Here is a 19,819-nt window from a genome sequence, read left to right as displayed (position 1 = left end):
TTTTCAGAACGATATAATCTAAATTCAGCAATCTAAATAAGATTTCATCTTCTTCAATACTAAGTTTTAGGTCAACATCCTGGCATTAAAGCATTCCGATTGATTGTTCATTTAATTTTCTTTCGATTTGGCAATTATACTTCAATTCAAAGATTAAACATCAGGCGTTTCCGTGTAGAAGGTATAAATCTAAACATTCCATAAAAGAAAACATCAGTTAAACATAAGACCTCCTTACTTAAAGGTAAAAAGGTGGAATTTCTGTGACTATAAGCACTGACAGAATAGGCTTATCTAAAGGTAAGCAGACAAAAAAACCTTAAAACTGGACTGAAATAACCTTGGTCTGCATAAATCATATCATTGGGCTAAGGCATGTAAGAGGTTAAGATGGGTGCTTTTAGGTGCCCTCTTTGATCAAAATTTCAGAATTTTAGTCAAATTCTAAACTAGTCAAAAGGTCTAATAGCTGTAGGCTTAGGCTATTTCCATGAATGCAACACCCCAATAGCTCTTGGGCAGTCAAACTGGATGCACAAAGGGTAAATTCTACTTTTGGCTATCTTGGAAAAAAGTTAGGTTAGTAAAATGCAACTTTCAGGGATGGGTCTACAGGCTAAAGTATGTCCTGGGAAGCACATACTTTATTTAAGGAGAAGAAGACCTCTTCTCCTTAAATAAAGTACAACAAAATTGTTTTCAGCTTAAAAACTTTGCCCAATCTCAATTTACAAGGTTTAAAAGATATACAAATACATTTCCTAAATTTTGAAAAAAAAACTATGGATAGGCTAGGGCTTAAAATTCTACTCAAATAACAGGAATTCCATTTTCAGCACTAAGGCCAGAGAAAAAGAAACAGATAACTGAAAATTAAGGTAAAATGTTGTTTTATCAAAATTTCAATAGGTATAGACTTGTCATGTAGACAAATTTTAGGACACTCTAAAGGGAGACAGAGTGGAGGTAGGTACTTCAAAATACCTTCCTGGGACATGCCTTAGCCTATAGACCCATCCCTGAAAGTTTCATTTTCCAAGATAACTAAAAGTAGCTAAAGTATAATTTTACCTCACATAGTGCCCTTTGGTTTGGCATAAAATAGCCTATCCCTTGATAATTTTATTTTAAACAAAAACAGGATAAGCCATAGGCCTAGACTTGTCACATTTTTTATAATATTCTCCAAAGTTTCACCTTAATGTACACAGCCTTTTTGGATACACCTAGAATCAAATATTTCCAAATATGATAATCATGCATGTAAACAATGGGCATACTCATGGATGCCCATAGGCTGAATTTTAGGGGGGGCAAAATACTGAAAAATACTTTATATCCGTATATTCTTCCAATTTCATTAGAGAGCACCTTATTGTACAAACACACAATTTTCCCTTTTAAAATGTAAAATGTAATTTTGATATTGGCCTTGCTTTCAAAACCTACAAAAACAGAAACAAAAAATACACTGGTGGCAGAAAATTTTGCCAACATTGGTGGGTTCTGCTAAAAATCACATTTGCCCGCTTAGCGAAATTCTCTGTTGTGAACCACATGAGTGAAATGAGTGAAATTGGAGTTCGCAGCATAATCTCAAATTTTTAATCATTAAAAATGCAAAAAATTAAAAAATGGATTTAAGACTTGGATTTATCCAAATCTTACAAAAATTGAATTAACTCATGAAAAGAAACTTACATATAATTTTTAAATCACAAAATTATAACTTTTCAGAAAAAGCAAATTGTAGATTTCATTTCTGTTTGGAAAATTTGTCTATAGCCAACTTTCAAATTGAGCTCTTGTACTCTACACCTGTGAATGCTTAATAAGCTCAAACTTGATAGGCATTCTTCATTTGTAGTGCTCCTCAGCCATGTTTTAATTCACCTCAGGGTGCTAAAGGATCTCTCCACAGTACATGTTGTTGGTGGGATGGTTAGATATTTAACAAGGGCTCTCATAATTGAAGGGAAAAATATAGTTTCAGAGAAGAGATCTATGAGCTTCACTTGCTCACCACATTCTTTGTTTTTCCACACATTGTACCAGGTTCTTGCTTCCACTTCTAAATTTTCATTGTCATAGAACTTAGATAGATCTTTCATAGCATTACCATTGTATCCTTCTCTGTGGTTTTTTTGAAATGTTGGGATGAATAAGAATTCCATTGAACAGGTTTTTGTTGTGGTTATTGAATCTCAATTCAAGTGACACAATTAACAAGTCCAAATAAGGAACAAAAACAGCTAACCTATAGTAATCTATTAGATCTGTCATGGAAATGTTTGAGCAATGAGTTTGTCTTGTGATTGTCCTAGGTGTTTTGATTTCAATTTCTAATAAATCACAGGTTTCTTGTAATTCTGTGACAATTCCTTCAAATTCTGTGACTGCTTCTACTCTGTGCTTTGGAAAAACCCATGACAATTTCTCTTTTTTGTGAATATATACAGCATGTAGGTCAAAATCTACTGACTGCAGTTTGTTTACAACTGGCTCAAGGTACAAAGAGTATCTGGAAATGATTTTTAGACATACAATAAAAACTACTGATGATGTTGCAACATCCAACTGAAAAGCTTGTGAATGCATTTCTTGGTTTACCTCATTGTCAGTGGAAAGATGACTCAAAGCTTCCTTGATGGCTATAAAATTGTTTGAAAAGTTGCATATGCCTCTGTACTTCTCAGACCACCTTGTTTCACACAGAATAGGAATTTTTGGGATCTTTTTCCTTCTAAGAGTGCTCTCCCTGAAGAATTGGATCACTTTTTTTATTGTGCCTATTGTGTTTCTAATTTCTGGTATAATATTGTACCAGATATATTGAGGTCATACAATATTGATTATACCAATTATACCTAATACAATATTGGTCATACCTAATTTCTATACAATACTGAGGTCATTGACAACTAAACTTAATCTATGAGAGGCACAGTGAAAATACACAGCTTTTGGATATTTTTCCCAGATTCTTTGTTGAACTCCAGTATCTTTTCCAGCCATAGTTGAACATCCATCAAATCCTAAACCAATTAGCTTTGTCATGTCTAGTCCTATCTTGTCTGTGAAATGCAAAATTGCATCAGCAATACTTCCTGTATCTAATTTTTCATGTTTGGCAAACCCCATGAATTCTTCTTTGATCACCCATCCAACGTTTGAATCCGTTTTTGTGTAACATACCCCTATTGATGTCTGCTATTTCCCACTAATATCAGCAGTCTTATATGCTAGCAATGAGAATGCTTGGCAATCATTTACTTCTTTGACTATTGTATCTTGTAGTATAGTCACACAAATATTTATCAGCTTGTTTTGGACTCTATGAGATGTATATTTAGGTTTTCCTGAATGTGTTGTTATGTGGTCTTTAAGGACTTGATCTCCTGCTTCAGTACGAAAACGAAGTAGGTCTTCAAACTTTCCTCCATTTGAATGATTTCTATGAAGAGCAACGTTGTGAGTACCACAAAGTATAATTGCTTTTAAAAATTATGATAAGTTTGCTTTGGTTTATCTGTATAAGATCAGATATTATTAGCATCAATTACAGCTTTGTGATGCCACTGGGATTTGGCATGATCCCATGCGTCTTCATGAGAATGTTTGGAGTCCTTGTGAGCTTTTATCATGAAAGAACCAAAAATGCCTCTCTTCAGGGCTGGCTTAAATAACACACAATATTTACAAAGCCCGCCTTTTAGTGAAGTCAAATACACTAACCATGGATAAGCATACAACCAGCTTTCCTTAATTTTACAGGTATCTTTACTAATAATAGAAACATCTTTCTTGAAATAATCAGAATAACAGTTTACACTTGGGTTTGTCAGCAATGTGTATTTTTTACAATCAGAAATACCTGACTTTTCCAAAAAGCTCCCTAAATCAACACTTTCAACCACACCATTAACATTTGTGTTTTTGGACTGTAAGGATTGCTGAAACTCAACAAATCTTCTTGAAGTTGAAGGTTGTTCTATTACAATTTCTTTGGCTGTTGATGAAAAGACATCTAAATCAGACAACTGCAGATCTTTTTTATTTTCTGGAGGCAAGGTTTCCTCAAACTTAGCTTTTTTTATATTTTTTGATTCAAAAACTTCTGAATATCCATTTTTCTGAAAATAAAGAAAATATGTCTATTAGAACTGCCTCATTAGTAATTTGGAGTTAGGGTTTTGTTTGAGCAAGGAATGATTTTGATTGAATGGAATGGAAGGAATTTGAGGAATGGAAGGAATTTTATAGAAAACAGAAAACTAACAAATAAGTAATGTAGGTGCCATTAATCAAAAACACCAGGGCTTTCAATAACATCTGCAATGATTTCTGCAAATTAATGAATATTCTTTGGCAAGTGTACATTAACATACCAGGAATTAATAAAAAAAATAATTTTTTCACCTGAAATTAAGGAGCAGCATTAAAACTTAAAACAAATAGGAATGAACCTCTAAACACATGACTATTCACGCTAAGATTTTTTAGTACTTTTAAAAAAGCTTCTTATTGTTCTAATTAAATGACAATTCTGATTTGGGAATTTTTCTTACAGAATAGGGACAAATTCAAACTTTAGTGTAAATAACGTGGTGTTAAAGAGGGGACAACAACAACCCCCCTCATATATGTTATAATTCTTGTTTGTTTTAATGTTGCTCCTTAGGCCTACTTTCAGAGGATAAAATTTTTTTTTTTTATATTTAACATAAGAAGATTGTATAGTACTTATGTATTAGCCAAAAAACACATGAGAAATTGTATAGTGAACATGATAAAAGAAACTAGTTAAGCAGCTTCTTAATCAAGAGGATTCCTTGGGTGTGCTAGGCAGGGGTTTCTCACTCTGTGAACAATATTTAAACTTTAGTTTGTTGGGGTTGTGGGGCAAAAAAAAGATACCTAGGTTAGGTTATGTATTTAATATATGCTATGCTTTATCCCCCCCCCCCCCCTAATGTGCAAATATATAGCCCAAATTTGTTTATAAACTAATACATTTTCATCATATTTTATTTACTTCATTAGCATTAACCAAACTTCACCTCTCGCATGTTTTCTGGCTAATATGTAAGTAATGATTGTATTTAGGGAGAGTTCTTAAGAAGAAATTCAATTCTAAAGAATTTTTTGAATTCTATTGTTTCTATCTCAAGAGCCTTCATACAGGGTTACTAATTGTTTAAGCATTAGAAGTTGTAAAGATATGCCTGTATATTTAAACAAATTTATTAGGCTATCCCTAATTTGAGCAAAATATCTTTTTTGTTAAATTTTCTTTGCCTATCTAACAGCTTTGCAAGACTGTGAAAAGATCCTAAACTGCAGTTTAAAATATTAAGCCTAACGAAAATAATACACAGGTGAAGAACCAGAATAATAACTATGACGGGAGGGGAATATGTTTGAGGGCAGAAGGTGCCATGACAAATACAACTCTCAGATAATAAAGAACTTAATTTTTACTCACCAAATGGAACAAAATTTAAAACGGTAAGAATTCTTGGAAAAAAGGTCAGTACTTTCCCATTATGTCGACCTTTCTAAAAAGTCAAGTTTGGTTAATGCTAATGAAATAAAATAAAATAAGATGAATATATAATAGTTTAGAAACAAATTTGGGCTATATTTTTGCACATTAGGAGGGGTGGGGCTGGGGGTAGAGCATAGAATGTATTAAATACATAACCTAACCTAGGTACCTCCCCCCCCCCTAAACCCCCCAAAAACACAGTTTAATATCGTATATGCAATGAAAACCATGCTATCATTGCCTACTCTATAACAGTTAACACGTCAAAAACGGGTTTTATCATTGCCTACTCTATAGCAGTTAACACGTCAAAAACGGGTTTTATCATTGCCTACTCTATAGCAGTTAACCCAAAAGGCCCACACATTGGGAAAGTACCAAAAGATCAATTCCTTCAATATATCATGCGTTCACTCATTAGGTATTAAATTTTAATAAAGTATCCAGTATGTCCATAACCAAAGTAGCAAGAAAAAGTAGCAGCTTTCAAAAGAATTCTCCTCTAGATGTTCAATTTCAGAACCCAATGTCCAACTGAAATATCCAACTTCAAATAAAATTCTTCAATAGTTTTGACCACGACCACGAAAGATGTAGAATCGTATAGCATTAGGAATACTACTTTCGAATCGAAATGGTTTAGTCTCATTTCAGAAAGAGAATACTTCTGTCAACATATGAAGAACCATCTATCATTTTTATGCATAGTAACACAACAGACAAAAATTAATGAGCAAGAGAGTAAGGCAGTGAAAAAATGTATGACAAGTAAAGTACGGTAATATTTGCTAGGGATGGATAGTCATTAGTGATAGATCACTGGGGGTGGTAACGTGATTGGGTGATTTTCAGGGAACAATATTTTTTTTTTTCGGGGAGCCACGGAGATTTCGGGCTAATCCCCAAAAATCCGCGGATATTAGAAGCCCTTAGCGCCACGCAACCTTATTTCTGTAAAGTTAAACGGGAATATAGACCTATATACCTAAAATGAAGATTAAAAACTAAAACTAAAAAAATTACGAACATTTCGTGCGTTTTTGACCCTCAAAACTTTAGCAGAAGTCAGAATTTGCCTTACAGGGCTCTTATTTGGGACCCCCAAAAAGTATTTAAACTTATTCAGCTTTTGACAATCTTTTGGAAAGCATATGTCTAATTTACCTGGTCTAATTGGTACTTCCAATGCTATATAATAGAAATCTCAAAACAAATCTCAAACAATGTAAGGCAACGTAATTCAGTCGGGGGGGGGGCAGCCGCTCCCCTGCCCCCCCCCCTCTTATGGGCGCCCATGGGCATACTGCATAAGTTACAATCCTTGCCCCAGGGGGTAACGTTTATATTAACAGACCATTCAGGTAGTTAAGAAATAAACTCACCTCTTTATTCGCGAATGTATCCTGAATCCAAATTCAACATCCATTTGCGTTGTAAATGAACTTCACCCCCCCTCCCTAATGTGCAAATATATACCCTGAATTGGTATATAGAGGTGTGTTAAAGTTTATTTCCAAGGCAAATGAATGTTATATTTGGATTCAGGATGCAAGTCTGACTATAGAGATAAGTTTTCCTGAATAGTCTGTTAATATAAATATTATCCCCAAAAGGAGGATCTGTAATATTTTAAGAATAGATGAGGGTGTTAAGTTGAAACTTTCAGGTCATGATGAGGGGGATGTTGAAAAAAGGTTAGAGGGCTGCCAGCCTCCTTGCATACCCTTCTTAGTTGCCCTCCTTCCAGAAATATTGAATCCAAATTTTGAAATAGAAAACTAGTTCAAAATAGTCAAAAGCTCAAATAACTAAGTCTAGAGGGATGACATAATCCCCCAAAGCTTTAGAGAGGGATGCCAAACACAATAAAACCTACACTGTATGCCGGTTATCAGAAGGAGATATCATCAATACCTAAGGAACAGCTTCGACCCCAGCGCCATGCTGGCGGATTGACCAAAGGCCACCAACAAGTGGCCCAATTGACTGCCGCCAAAGTTTTGCTATGCTGCCAGCGCGCCTCAGGTGCGCTGCTGCCAGCAGAGGCGATAGCGTTCAGCTGACTTTGAATTAATTTTGTGGCAATTTTTTATTGCATCAACTGCAGAGTCGGAGCTTTTCTTTCTTGTGTGGTTTAGTATTTCGATTTTCCTGATTAGAAATCAAGCAGGGCTTGCACTATCCCCAAATTTTTGGGTATTTTCCCAAAAATCTTTGCATAACCCTGAAAAAAAATTTGGTTCCCTGAATCCCTGAAAATCACCCAATCACAGTGCCACCCCTAGCAATATATCACCAGTGACTTTCCCTGCCAAATATTACTTTGCATACCACAATTCTTCACTACTCTCTTGTTTGTTAATTTTCGTCTCTTGTGTTACTTTGCATGAGATATATGAGATATGAGATATACATTTATTAAAAAAGAAAACAAACACTATTTGTCTTTCGCCTGCCAAGAAAGGCAATAAGCTTGAAAGGGCAAGCGAGGTTATCACTCTCAGCTAATTAAAACAACATTCATACCGAGCTACTCAACACACAAGAAACTCATCTGATGAAGGAATAAACGAAAAAAAGAGAGAAAGTGGAAAACACAAGAAGTAGATAAAAAAAAAAAAAACGGGAAATACCTCAAAAAGAATGACAACCTGGAGTGGGATTGACGTCAAATTCACTCACGAGATAAAAGAAACTTCTTTGCATAAAAACCAGACAGATGCAATTGCAATATACACAGCAGTGGCGGATCCAGAGGAGGCGAGGGGGTGCACCCCCCCCCCTAGCATAGTCGCATAGTCTTTTCTGAGCGCTAGCTTCGAAACAGTAGATTGTACCAAAGAAGTGTAATTTGTTCCATATTGCACCACAAAGCAACAATTTTGTCTCTACTTGCCCCCAAAATTATTCATTTTGCTCCTAGTCGTGTTCTGTTGTGTCCATTTTGTGTTTTCTGTGTTTTCTGAGCGCTAGCTTTGAAACAGCAGATTGTACCACAGAAGTGCCATTTGTTCCATATTGCACCACAAAGCAACAATTTTGTCTCTACTTGCCCCCAAAATTATTCATTTTGCTGCTAGTCATGTTCTGTTGTGTCCATTTTGTGTTTTCTGAGCGCTAGCTTCGAAACAGCAGATTGTACCATTGAAGTGCCATTTGTTCCATATTGCACCACAAAGCAACAATTTTGTCTCTACTTGCCCCCAAAATTATTCATTTTGCTCCTAGTCGTGTTCTGTTGTGTCCATTTTGTGTTTTCTGAGCGCTAGCTTCGAAACAGCAGATTGTACCACAGAAGTGCCATTTGTTCCATATTGCACCACAAAGCAACAATTTTGTCTCTACTTGCCCCCAAAATTATTCATTTAGCTCCTAGTCGTGTTCTGTTGTGTCCTTTGTGTGTTTTCTATGTTTTCTGAGCGCTAGCTTCGAATTGTACCACAGAAGTGCCATTTGTTCCATATTGCACCACAAAGCAACAATTTTGTCTCTACTTGCCCCCAAAATTATTTATTTTGCTCCTAATCGTGTTCTGTTGTGTCCTTTTTGTGTTTTCTGTGTTTTATGAGCGCTATCACAAAAGTGCCATTTGTTCCATATTGCACGACAAAGCAATAATTTTGTCTCTACTTGCCCCTAAAATTATTCATATTGCTGCTAGTCATGTTCTGTTGTGTCCACTTTGTGTTTTCTGAGCGCTAGCTGCAAACCAGCAGATTGTTTCACAAAAGTGCCATTTGTTCCATATTGCACCACAAAGCAACAATTTTGTCTCTACTTGCCCCCAAAATTATTCATTTTGCTGCTAGTCATGTTCTGTTGTGTCCACTTTGTGTTTTCTGAGCGCTAGCTGCGAACCAGCAGATTGCACCACAGAAGTGTCATTTGTTCCATATTGCACCTCAAAGCAACAATTTTGTCTCTACTTGTCCCCAGAATTATTCATTTTGCTGCTAGTCGTGTTCTTTTGTGTCCATTTTGTGTTTTCTGTGTTTTATGAGCGCTAGGTTTGAAACAGCAGATTGTACCACAGAAGTACCATTTGTTCCATATTGCACAACAAAGCAACAATTTTATCTCTACTTGCCCCCAAAATTATTCATTTTGCTGCTAGTCGTGTTCTGTTGTGTCCATTTTGTGTTTTCTGTGTTTCCTGAGCGCTAGGTTTGAATCAGCAGATTGTACCACAGAAGTACCATTTGCTCCATATTGCACAACAAAGCAACAATTTTATCTCTAATTGCCCCCAAAATAATTCATTTTGCTCCTAATCGTGTTCTGTTGTGTCCATTTTGTGTTTTCTGAGCGCTAGCTTCGAAACAGCAGATTGTACCTCAAAAGTGCCATTTGTTCCATATTGCACCACAAAGCAACAATTTGGTCTCTACTTGCCCCCAAAATTATTCATTTTGCTCCTAGCCGTGTTCTGTTGTGTCCATTTTGTGTTTTCTGTGTTTTCTGAGCGCTAGCTTCGAAAAAACAGATTGTACCACATAAGAGCCATTTGTTCCATATTGCACCACAAAGCAACAATTTGGTCTCTACTTGCCCCTAAAATTATTCATTTTGCTCCTAGCCGTGTTCTGTTGTGTCCATTTTGTGTTTTCTGTGTTTTCTAGGCGCTAGCTTCGAAACAGCAGATTGTACCACAGAAGTGCGATTTGTTCCATATTGCACCACAAAGCAACACTTTTGTCTCTACTTGCCCCCAAAATTATTCATTTTGCTCCTAGCTGTGTTCTGTTGTGTCCATTTTGTGTTTTCTGTGTTTTCTGAGCGCTAGCTTCGAAACAGCAGATTGTACCACAGAAGTGCCATTTGTTCCATATTGTACCACAAAGCAACAATTTTATCTCTAGTTGCCCCCAAAATTGTTCATTTTGCTCCTAATCGTGTTCTGTTGTGTCCTTTTTGTGTTTTCTGTGTTTTCTGAGCGCTAGCTTCGAAACAGAAAATTATTCATTTTGCCCCTAATCGTGTTCTGTTGTGTCCTTTTTGTGTTTTCTGTGTTTTCTGAGTGCTAGCGTTGAACCAGCAGATTGTACCACAGAAGTGCAATTTGTTCCATATTGCACCTCAAAGCAACAATTTTGTCTCTACTTGTCCCCAGAATTATTCATTTTGCTCCTAATCGTGTTCTTTTGTGTCCATTTTGTGTTTTCTGTGTTTTCTGAGCGCTAGGTTTGAAACAGCAGATTGTACCACAGAAGTACCATTTGTTCCATATTGCACAACAAAGCAACAATTTTATCTCTACTTGCCCCAAAAATTATTCATTTTGCTCGTAGTCGTGTTCTGTTGTGTCCATTTTGTGTTTTCTGTGTTTTCTGAGAGCTAGGTTTGAATCAGCAGATTGTACCACAGAAGTACCATTTGTTCCATATTGCACAACAAAGCAACAATTTTATCTCTAATTGCCCCCAAAATAATTCATTTTGCTCCTAATCGTGTTCTGTTGTGTCCATTTTGTGTTTTCTGAGCGCTAGCTTCGAAACAGCAGATTGTACCTCAAAAGTGCCATTTGTTCCATATTGCACCACAAAGCAACAATTTGGTCTCTACTTGCCCCCAAAATTATTCATTTTGCTCCTAGCCGTGTTCTGTTGTGTCCATTTTGTGTTTTCTGTGTTTTCTGAGCGCTAGCTTCGAAACAGCAGATTGTACCACAGAAGTGCCATTTGTTCCATATTGCACCACAAAGCAACAATTTTGTCTCTACTTGCCCCTAAAATTATTCATTTTGCTCCTAGCCGTGTTCTGTTGTGTCCATTTTGTGTTTTCTGTGTTTTCTAGGCGCTAGCTTCGAAACAGCAGATTGTACCACAGAAGTGCGATTTGTTCCATATTGCACCACAAAGCAACACTTTTGTCTCTACTTGCCCCCAAAATTATTCATTTTGCTCCTAGCTGTGTTCTGTTGTGTCCATTTTGTGTTTTCTGTGTTTTCTGAGCGCTAGCTTCGAAACAGCAGATTGTACCACAGAAGTGCCATTTGTTCCATATTGTAGGGTGAATCGGGGAAAGTCCGACACCTTAACATGTTTTTTTTTTGTTAAATTGACTCTCAAGATTTTTTTTTATGAGTATCTCATATCATCTTCTATCAACCTTTTTTTTTACAACAGTTTCCCATATTATTCACTTTCTGATTTTCCCATATACTGTGCTTGTAGCCCATCACCAGGTCTCAAAGTTGGTGCAGTCTGCTATGTTGGACTTACCCCAGCTTTGGGGGAAGTACAACATATCCTATTAGCTTTTTTCAACAATATATCAAAAATAATATCACTTCACCATCTTAAAGGGCATCAAGGAATCACTATAAGTCCATAAGCAAACAATTTTTATGTCAAACTGACTGGCATCAAAAGGCCAGACCATACTTTTTTCTGCTGCTGTGGGGTAACTCCGACAGTGTCGGACTTACCCAACAGATAAACGTTACAAGTATCATAGCCGAGGTGCACAAATCACTGAATGTAAATGTGCTTGTATTTTAAAAAAGAAAAACATATCACACAAAATATGGTTTGACTCCAGATACAAAAAGTTACTCATATATGTTGTAGCTTACGTATATGGGCATAAAACAAAGATCTACTGACGCTTGCTAGTAACTGCCTTGTACGATACAATAACCTGACGGATTTGGGCTATTTCAAATGGTCCGGTTTTCCCACTAAGTTTACTAGTCCTGCTTAATGTATTTGTCATCTACAGTATCGAAATCGTCTTTCTTTGGACAATTGAAAGAGTAGGTGGCAAGGCTCAAGCAGTGAAGAAACTTGAGCTTAACTTTTCCCTTGTCAGGAAAGTCTAGAACCCTTCCTATGTAACCTTGTTCGTCATTCCTTGCATCGTATCTAACTGCATTGTACTCATTTAGCTTGGGAACAATCTTTTGCTTACTGGGTGTCTCCATGCCATTACTGTCACTTTCTTGAGTTGTATCTTGAATACTCTGAACATCCTCATCAGAGTCAAGTTCAAGGCTGATGTCTGATTTGCTATCACTTGTATCTCTATTGGCTTCCCTCTTAAGAAATTTTTTTTTCGATTTTATACCCTTCCCATCTGAACTTTTCTTCTTCCCTTTGCCTTTTGCTTTCAGATTTTCTTCCCTCTTAAGCACCTCTAGATGTTCTTTTGATGTTATCACTTCTGCCTCCCTAGCAATTTTCTTCCGTTTTTCTATTCCTGAAACTGATGGTAGGTCGGGCCGCTTGATTGAGTCAAGAAGAATCTTTTCAAAAGTTTTTGATTGGTTGCCAAGCAACTTCTTTGGACTAAAGGTAACAGAAAAGGTATTTTTTTCTAGTTCAGTGTTGACAGTGGTTGTGACTTTAGATGTGCCTGAATTTTTCTCCTGCTCCATTTTCATTTGTGCATAGCGTCTCAACTTGGTAGGTTCAAACTTGGTTTGATCAAGTTTGGTTCTTGGTTTGGTTGAAACTTGGTATATATATATATATGAATGAATGGATGAATTTATTCGAAGGGGAATTATGAATGAATTGATGAATGTATTTGAAAACCTGTCACAAGCAGGTGTGCAAAAAATTCCAAAACAGCCAGTAGCAGAATTCCAAAAGCTGGTAAAATTTTCAGAAAAGTAACAAATGTAACTTAGTATAGCTTGCGGTTAGAAATATCAATAGTTTTCTTAATCATATTTAATCATATTAAAGTACTGTCTCATATTTACTCTAATACTGCTAATGGTGTATAGTATTCAAAGTAGCAAGTGTACAGTATATAGCTTACTGCTGGTAGTTTATGGATTGAGTTGTACACTCCAATGATATTGGTATTATAAAAATAATACACACCCAACTGCATTCTTAATATTTATTGATCACTGTACTACAACTATAAAAAGGTCAGTATACTTTTACTAGCATAGGAAGAAAGGTCAGTAATTCAGTAATCTATGTCTGGTTTTGATGTGTAGTAAATAATTGAGACATAAACTTTTGAAAATAGTGAAAAAATTATTTCAAGTCAAGTGAAAGTAATAGTTACTAGGGGTGGATTGTCTTCAGTGATGAATCACTAGGGGTGGCAACCCTGAAAGAAAGGGGATTTTTGGAGAACCGATTTTGAGAATGTTTATGAGAAGACAGATTTTGGGGGAAATCCCCAAAAATTTGGGGATAGTGGAAGCACTGGTATTTTTGAAAAAAAATGCCAACAAATTTTACTAGGCCATGAAAACTGTCCACTAGCATTGCTACTATGCTATCCCACTTTTTGCACGGCGGAGCACGACTTGTGTTTTGACACCTTTTCTTTGAGCAAAAATTATTTTATATGTAAAAAGCGTATTTTCAGACAAAATCTGCCAACAAATTTGATACATGCCAAGTAGCATTTCTACTTTGCTACACGTTTTGCACGGCTGGTAACAAGTAAAGGTTAAGACGAAAAAAAAATTACAGGGGAGAAAGATAAAGGAAAGCAGGCACAGAACTGCAATACATGAATGATCAACACAACACTACATTCCACTAAGTTAGTAAAGCCATTTAAGGATGGTTACTGGCTTCAACCTTTATTATCTAAAGCTTAGAATCTGTTCTACCATTTAAAATATCCATCTTTGGTAACATGGGGTAAGTCCGACACCCCAGCCAAACTTCCCCTGTAGGGGGTAAGACCGACATGTCGGACTTTCCCCAGATGGGCTTTTTCGGGGGTAAGTCCGACACCCCTCTTATCTGTTCAACTAATAACATTAGCTTGTTTTAAAAAATCAGGAAGATGCTCCTGGTCTTCTAGTTTCTAAGAAATGAAAAAAAAAAATTCTCTATCTCTCTTACTTTATAATCTGCATAAGTTAAAGTAAAGTCAGTTACCTGTGTTCCTAAAAAAACGCCGTCCAAAAAACTTCAAAACCCTCTGAATAGAAGGCGTGCTAACTCTGCCAGAAGTTGATGGCACTGTTGCCTACTGCTACTAATATGGAAGAAAATATGAAAGCCTCCCACAGATACAATGGACCATAGACAAATTGAAGGTCGGTATCGGACTTACCCCACTGTCGGACTTTCCCTGATTCACCCTACCACAAAGCAACAATTTTATCTCTAGTTGCCCCCAAAATTGTTCATTTTGCTCCTAATCGTGTTCTGTTGTGTCCTTTTTGTGTTTTCTGTGTTTTCTGAGCGCTAGCTTCGAAACAGAAAATTATTCATTTTGCCCCTAATCGTGTTCTGTTGTGTCCTTTTTGTGTTTTCTGTGTTTTCTGAGTGCTAGCGTTGAACCAGCAGATTGTACCACAGAAGTGCCATTTGTTCCATATTGCACCACAAAGCAACAATTTTGTCTCTACTTGCCCCCACAATAATTCATTTTGCTCCTAATCGTGTTCTGTTGTGTCCATTTTGTGTTTTCTGAGCGCTAGCTTCGAAACAGCAGATTGTACCTCAAAAGTGCCATTTGTTCCATATTGCACCACAAAGCAACAATTTTGTCTTTACTTGCCCCCAAAATTATTCATTTTGCTCCTAGCCGTGTTCTGTTGTGTCCATTTTGATTTTTCTGTGTTTTCTGAGCGCTAGCTTTGAAACAGCAGATTGTACCACAGAAGTACCATTTGTTCCATATTGCACCACAAAGCAACAATTTTGTCTCTACTTGCCCCCAAAATTATTCATTTTGCTCCTAGCCGTGTTCTGTTGTGTCCATTTTGTGTTTTCTGTGTTTTGTGAGCGCTAGCTTTGAAACAGCAGATTGTACGACAGAAGTGCCATTTGTTCCATATTGCACCACAAAGCAACAATTTGGTCTCTACTTGCCCCCAAAATTATTCATTTTGCTCCTAGCCGTGTTCTGTTGTGTCCATTTTGTGTTTTCTGTGTTTTCTGAGCGCTAGCTTCGAAACAGCAGATTGTACGACAGAAGTGTCATTTGTTCCATCTTGCACCACAAAGCAACACTTTGCTCTCTACTTGCCCCTCAAATTATTCATTGTACTCCTATCCGTGTTCTGTTGTGTCCATTTTGTGTTTTCTGTGTTTTCTGAGCGCTAGCTTCGAAACAGCAGATTGTACGACAGAAGTGTCATTTGTTCCATATTGCACCACAAAGCAACAATTTTATCTCCACTTGTTCCCAAAATTATTCATTTTGATCCTAATCGTGTTCTGTTGTGTCCATTTTTTGTTTTCTGTGTTTTCTGAGCGCTAGCTTTGAAACAGCAGATTGTACCACAGGAGTGCCATTTGTTCCATATTGCACCACAAAGCAACAATTTTGTCTCTACTTGCCCCCAAAATTATTCATTTTGCTCCTAGCCGTGTTCTGTTGTGTCCATTTTGTGTTTTCTGTGTTTTCTGAACGCTAGCTTCGAAACAGCAGATTGTACCATAGAAGTGCCATTTGTTCCATATTGCACCACAAAGGAACAATTTTGTCTCCACTTGTTCCCAAAATTATTCATTTTGCTCCTAATCGTCTTCTGTTGTGTCCATTTTATGTTTTCTGTGTTTTCTGAGCGCTAGCTTCGAAACAGCAGATTGTACCACAGAAGTGCCATTTGTTCCATATCGTACCACAAAGCAACAATTTTATCTCTAGTTGCCCCCAAAATTGTTCATTTTGCTCCTAATCGTGTTCTGTTGTGTCCTTTTTGTGTTTTCTGTGTTTTCTGAGCCCTAGCTTCGAAACAGCAGATTGTACCACAGAAGTGCCATTTGTTCCATATTGCACAACAAAGCAACAATTTTATCTCTACTTGCCCCCAAAATTATTCATTTTGCTCCTAATCGTGTTCTGTTGTGTCCATTTTGTGTTTTCTGTGTTTTCTGAGTGCTAGCGTTGAACCAGCAGATTGTATCACATAAGTGCCATTTGTTCAATATTGCACCACAAAGCAATAATTTTGTCTCTACTTGCCCCTAAAATTATTCATTTTGCTGCTAGTCGTGTTCTGTTGTGTCCACTTTGTGTTTTCTGAGCGCTAGCTGCGAACCAGCAGATTGTACCACAGAAGTGCCATTTGTTCCATATTGCACCTCAAAGCAACAATTTTGTCTCTACTTGCCCCCAGAATTATTCATTTTGCTGCTAGTCGTGTTCTTTTGTGTCCATTTTGTGTTTTCTGTGTTTGCTGAGCGCTAGGTTTGAAACAGCAGATTGTACCACAGAAGTACCATTTGTTCCATATTGCACAACAAAGCAACAATTTTATCTCTACTTGCCCCCAAAATAATTCATTTTGCTCCTAGTCGTGTTCTGTTGTGTCCATTTTGTGTTTTCTGTGTTTTCTGAGCGCTAGGTTTGAAACAGCAGATTGTACCACAGAAGTACCATTTGTTCCATATTGCACAACAAAGCAACAATTTTATCTCTACTTGCCCCAAAAATTATTCATTTTGCTGCTAGTCGTGTTCTGTTGTGTCCATTTTGTGTTTTCTGTGTTTCCTGAGCGCTAGGTTTGAATCAGCAGATTCTACCACAGAAGTACCATTTGTTCCATATTGCACAACAAAGCAACAATTTTATCTCTACTTGCCCCCAAAATTATTCATTTTGCTCCTAATCGCGTTCTTGTGTCCATTTTGTGTTTTCTGTGTTTTCTGAGCGCTAGGTTTGAAACAACAGATTGTACCTCAGAAGTATCATTTGTTCCATATTGCACAACAAAGCAACAATTTTATCTCTACTTGCCCCCAAAATTATTCATTTTGCTCCTAATCGTGTTCTGTTGTGTCCATTTTGTGTTTTCTGTGTTTACTGAGTGCTAGGTTTGAAACAGCAGATTGTACCACAGAAGTACCATTTGTTCCATATTGCACAACAAAGCAACAATTTTATCTCTACTTGCCCCCAAAATTATTCATTTTGCTCCTAATCGCGTTCTGTTGTGTCCATTTTGTGTTTTCTGTGTTTTCTGAACGCTAGGTTTGAAACAACAGATTTTACCATAGAAGTACCATTTGTTCAATATTGCACAAAAAAGCAACAATTTTATCTCTACTTGCCCCCAAAATTATTCATTTTGCTCCTAATCGTGTTCTGTTGTGTCCATTTTGTGTTTTCTGAGCGCTAGGTTTGAAACAGCAGATTGTACCACAGAAGTACCATTTGTTCCTTATAGCACAACAATTCAACAATTTTATCTCTACTTGCCCACAAAATTATTCATTTTTCTCGTAGTCGTGTTCTGTTGTGTCCATTTTGTGTTTTCTGTGTTTACTGAGAGCTAGTTTTGAATCAGCAGATTGTACCACAGAAGTACCATGTGTTCCGTATTGCACAACAAAGCAACAATTTTATCTCTACTTGCCCCCAAAATTATTCATTTTGCTCCTAATCGTGTTCTTCTGTGTCCATTTTGTGTTTTCTGTGTTTCCTGAGCGCTAGGTTTGAAACAACAGATTGTACCATAGAAGTACCATTTGTTCCATATTGCACAACAAAGCAACAATTTTATCTCTACTTGCCCCCAAAATTATTCATTTTGCTCCTAATCGTGTTCTGTTGTGTCCATTTTGTGTTTTCTGTGTTTCCTGAGCGCTAGGTTTGAAACAACAGATTGTACCACAGAAGTACCATTTGTTCCATATTGCACAACAAAGCAACAATTTTATCTCTAATTGCCCCCAAAATTATTCATTTTGCTCCGAATCGTGTTCTGTTGTGTCCATTTTGTGTTTTCTGTGTTTTCTGAGCGCTAGGTTTGAAACAACAGATTGTACCACAGAAGTACCATTTGTTCCATATTGCACAACAAAGCAACAATTTTATCTCTACTTGCCCCCAAAATTATTCATTTTGCTCCTAATCGTGTTCTGTTGTGTCCATTTTGTGTTTTCTGAGCACTAGGTTTGAAACAGCAGATTGTACCACAGAAGTACCATTTGTTCCATATTGCACAACAAAGCAACAATTTTATCTCTACTTGCCCCTAAAATTATTCATTTTGCTGCTAGTCGTGTTCTGTTGTGTCCATTTTGTGTTTTCTGTGTTTCCTGAGCGCTAGGTTTGAAACAGCAGATTCTACCACAGAAGTACCATTTGTTCCGTATTGCACAACAAAGCAACAATTTTATCTCTAATTGCCCCCAAAATTATTCATTTTGCTCCTAATCGTGTTCTTCTGTGTCCATTTTGTGTTTTCTGTGTTTCCTGAGCGCTAGGTTTGAAACAGCAGATTGTACCATAGAAGTACCATTTGTTCCATATTGCACAACAAAGCAACAATTTGATCTCTACTTGCCCCCAAAATTATTCATTTTGCTCCTCATCGTGTTCTGTTGTGTCCATTTTGTGTTTTCTGTGTTTTATGAGCGCTAGGTTTGAAACAGCAGATTGTACCACAGAAGTACCATTTGTTCCATATTGCACAACAAAGCAACAATTTTATCTCTACTTGCCCCCAAAATTATTCATTTTGCTCCTAATCGCGTTCTGTTGTGTCCATTTTGTGTTTTCTGTGTTTTCTGAGCGCTAGGTTTGAAACAACAGATTGTACCATAGAAGTACCATTTGTTCCATATTGCACAACAAAGCAACAATTTTATCTCTATTTGCCCCCAAAATTATTCATTTTGCTCCTAATCGTGTTCTGTTGTGTCCATTTTGTGTTTTCTGTGTTTCCTGAGCGCTAGGTTTGAAACAGCAGATTGTACCACAGAAGTACCATTTGTTCCATATTGCACAACAAAGAAACAATTTTATCTCTACTTGCCCCCAAAATAATTCATTTTGCTCCTAATCGTGTTCTGTTGTGTCCATTTTGTGTTTTCTGAGGACTAGCTTCGAAACAGCAGATTGTACCTCAAAAGTGCCATTTGTTCCATATTGCACCACAAAGCAACAATTTGGTCTCTACTTGCCCCCAAAATTATTCATTTTGCTCCTAGCCGTGTTCTGTTGTGTCCATTTTGGGTTTCTGTGTTTTCTGAGCGCTAGCTTCGAAAAAACAGATTGTACCACAGAAGTGCCATTTGTTCCATATTGCACCACAAAGCAACAATTTTGTCTCTACTTGCCCCCAAAATTATTCATTTCGCTCCTAGCCGTGTTCTGTTGCGTCCATTTTGTGTTTTCTGTGTTTTCTGAGCGCTAGCTTCGAAACAGCAGATTGTACGCCAGAAGTGCCATTTGTTCCATATTGCACCACAAAGCAACAATTTGGTCTCTACTTGCCCCCAAAATTAATCATTTTGCTCCTAGCCGTGTTCTGTTGTGTCCATTTTGTGTTTTCTGTGTTTTCTGAGCGCTAGCTTCGAAACAGCAGATTGTACCACAGAAGTGCCATTTGTT

At 37.0% G+C, this 19,819-nt stretch overlaps 1 protein-coding gene across 2 annotated transcripts in view; it reads left to right on the top strand.

Moving 5' to 3' along the window:
* Positions 1 to 207: 207 nt before the first annotated feature.
* Positions 208 to 19,819, top strand: part of Dcr-2 (Endoribonuclease Dcr-2) — a 247,146-nt gene continuing 227,534 nt past the window's right edge. The window contains exon 1 of one of the 2 annotated variants that reach the window (XM_089101646.1): positions 208 to 300. The gene's annotated coding sequence lies outside the window, so the exon portion shown is untranslated. The remainder of the gene's footprint in view (positions 301 to 19,819) is intronic. The other variant, XM_089101647.1, reaches the window with a different exon arrangement.

Source organism: Artemia sp. Qi Xiang Cuo, chromosome 15 (assembly GCF_049724085.1).
Source record: "Artemia sp. Qi Xiang Cuo chromosome 15, ASM4972408v1, whole genome shotgun sequence".
NCBI lineage: Eukaryota > Metazoa > Arthropoda > Branchiopoda > Anostraca > Artemiidae > Artemia > Artemia sp. Qi Xiang Cuo.
Note: the sequence above shows the minus strand (reverse complement) of the source record. Positions and strands in the feature narration are given on the sequence as shown.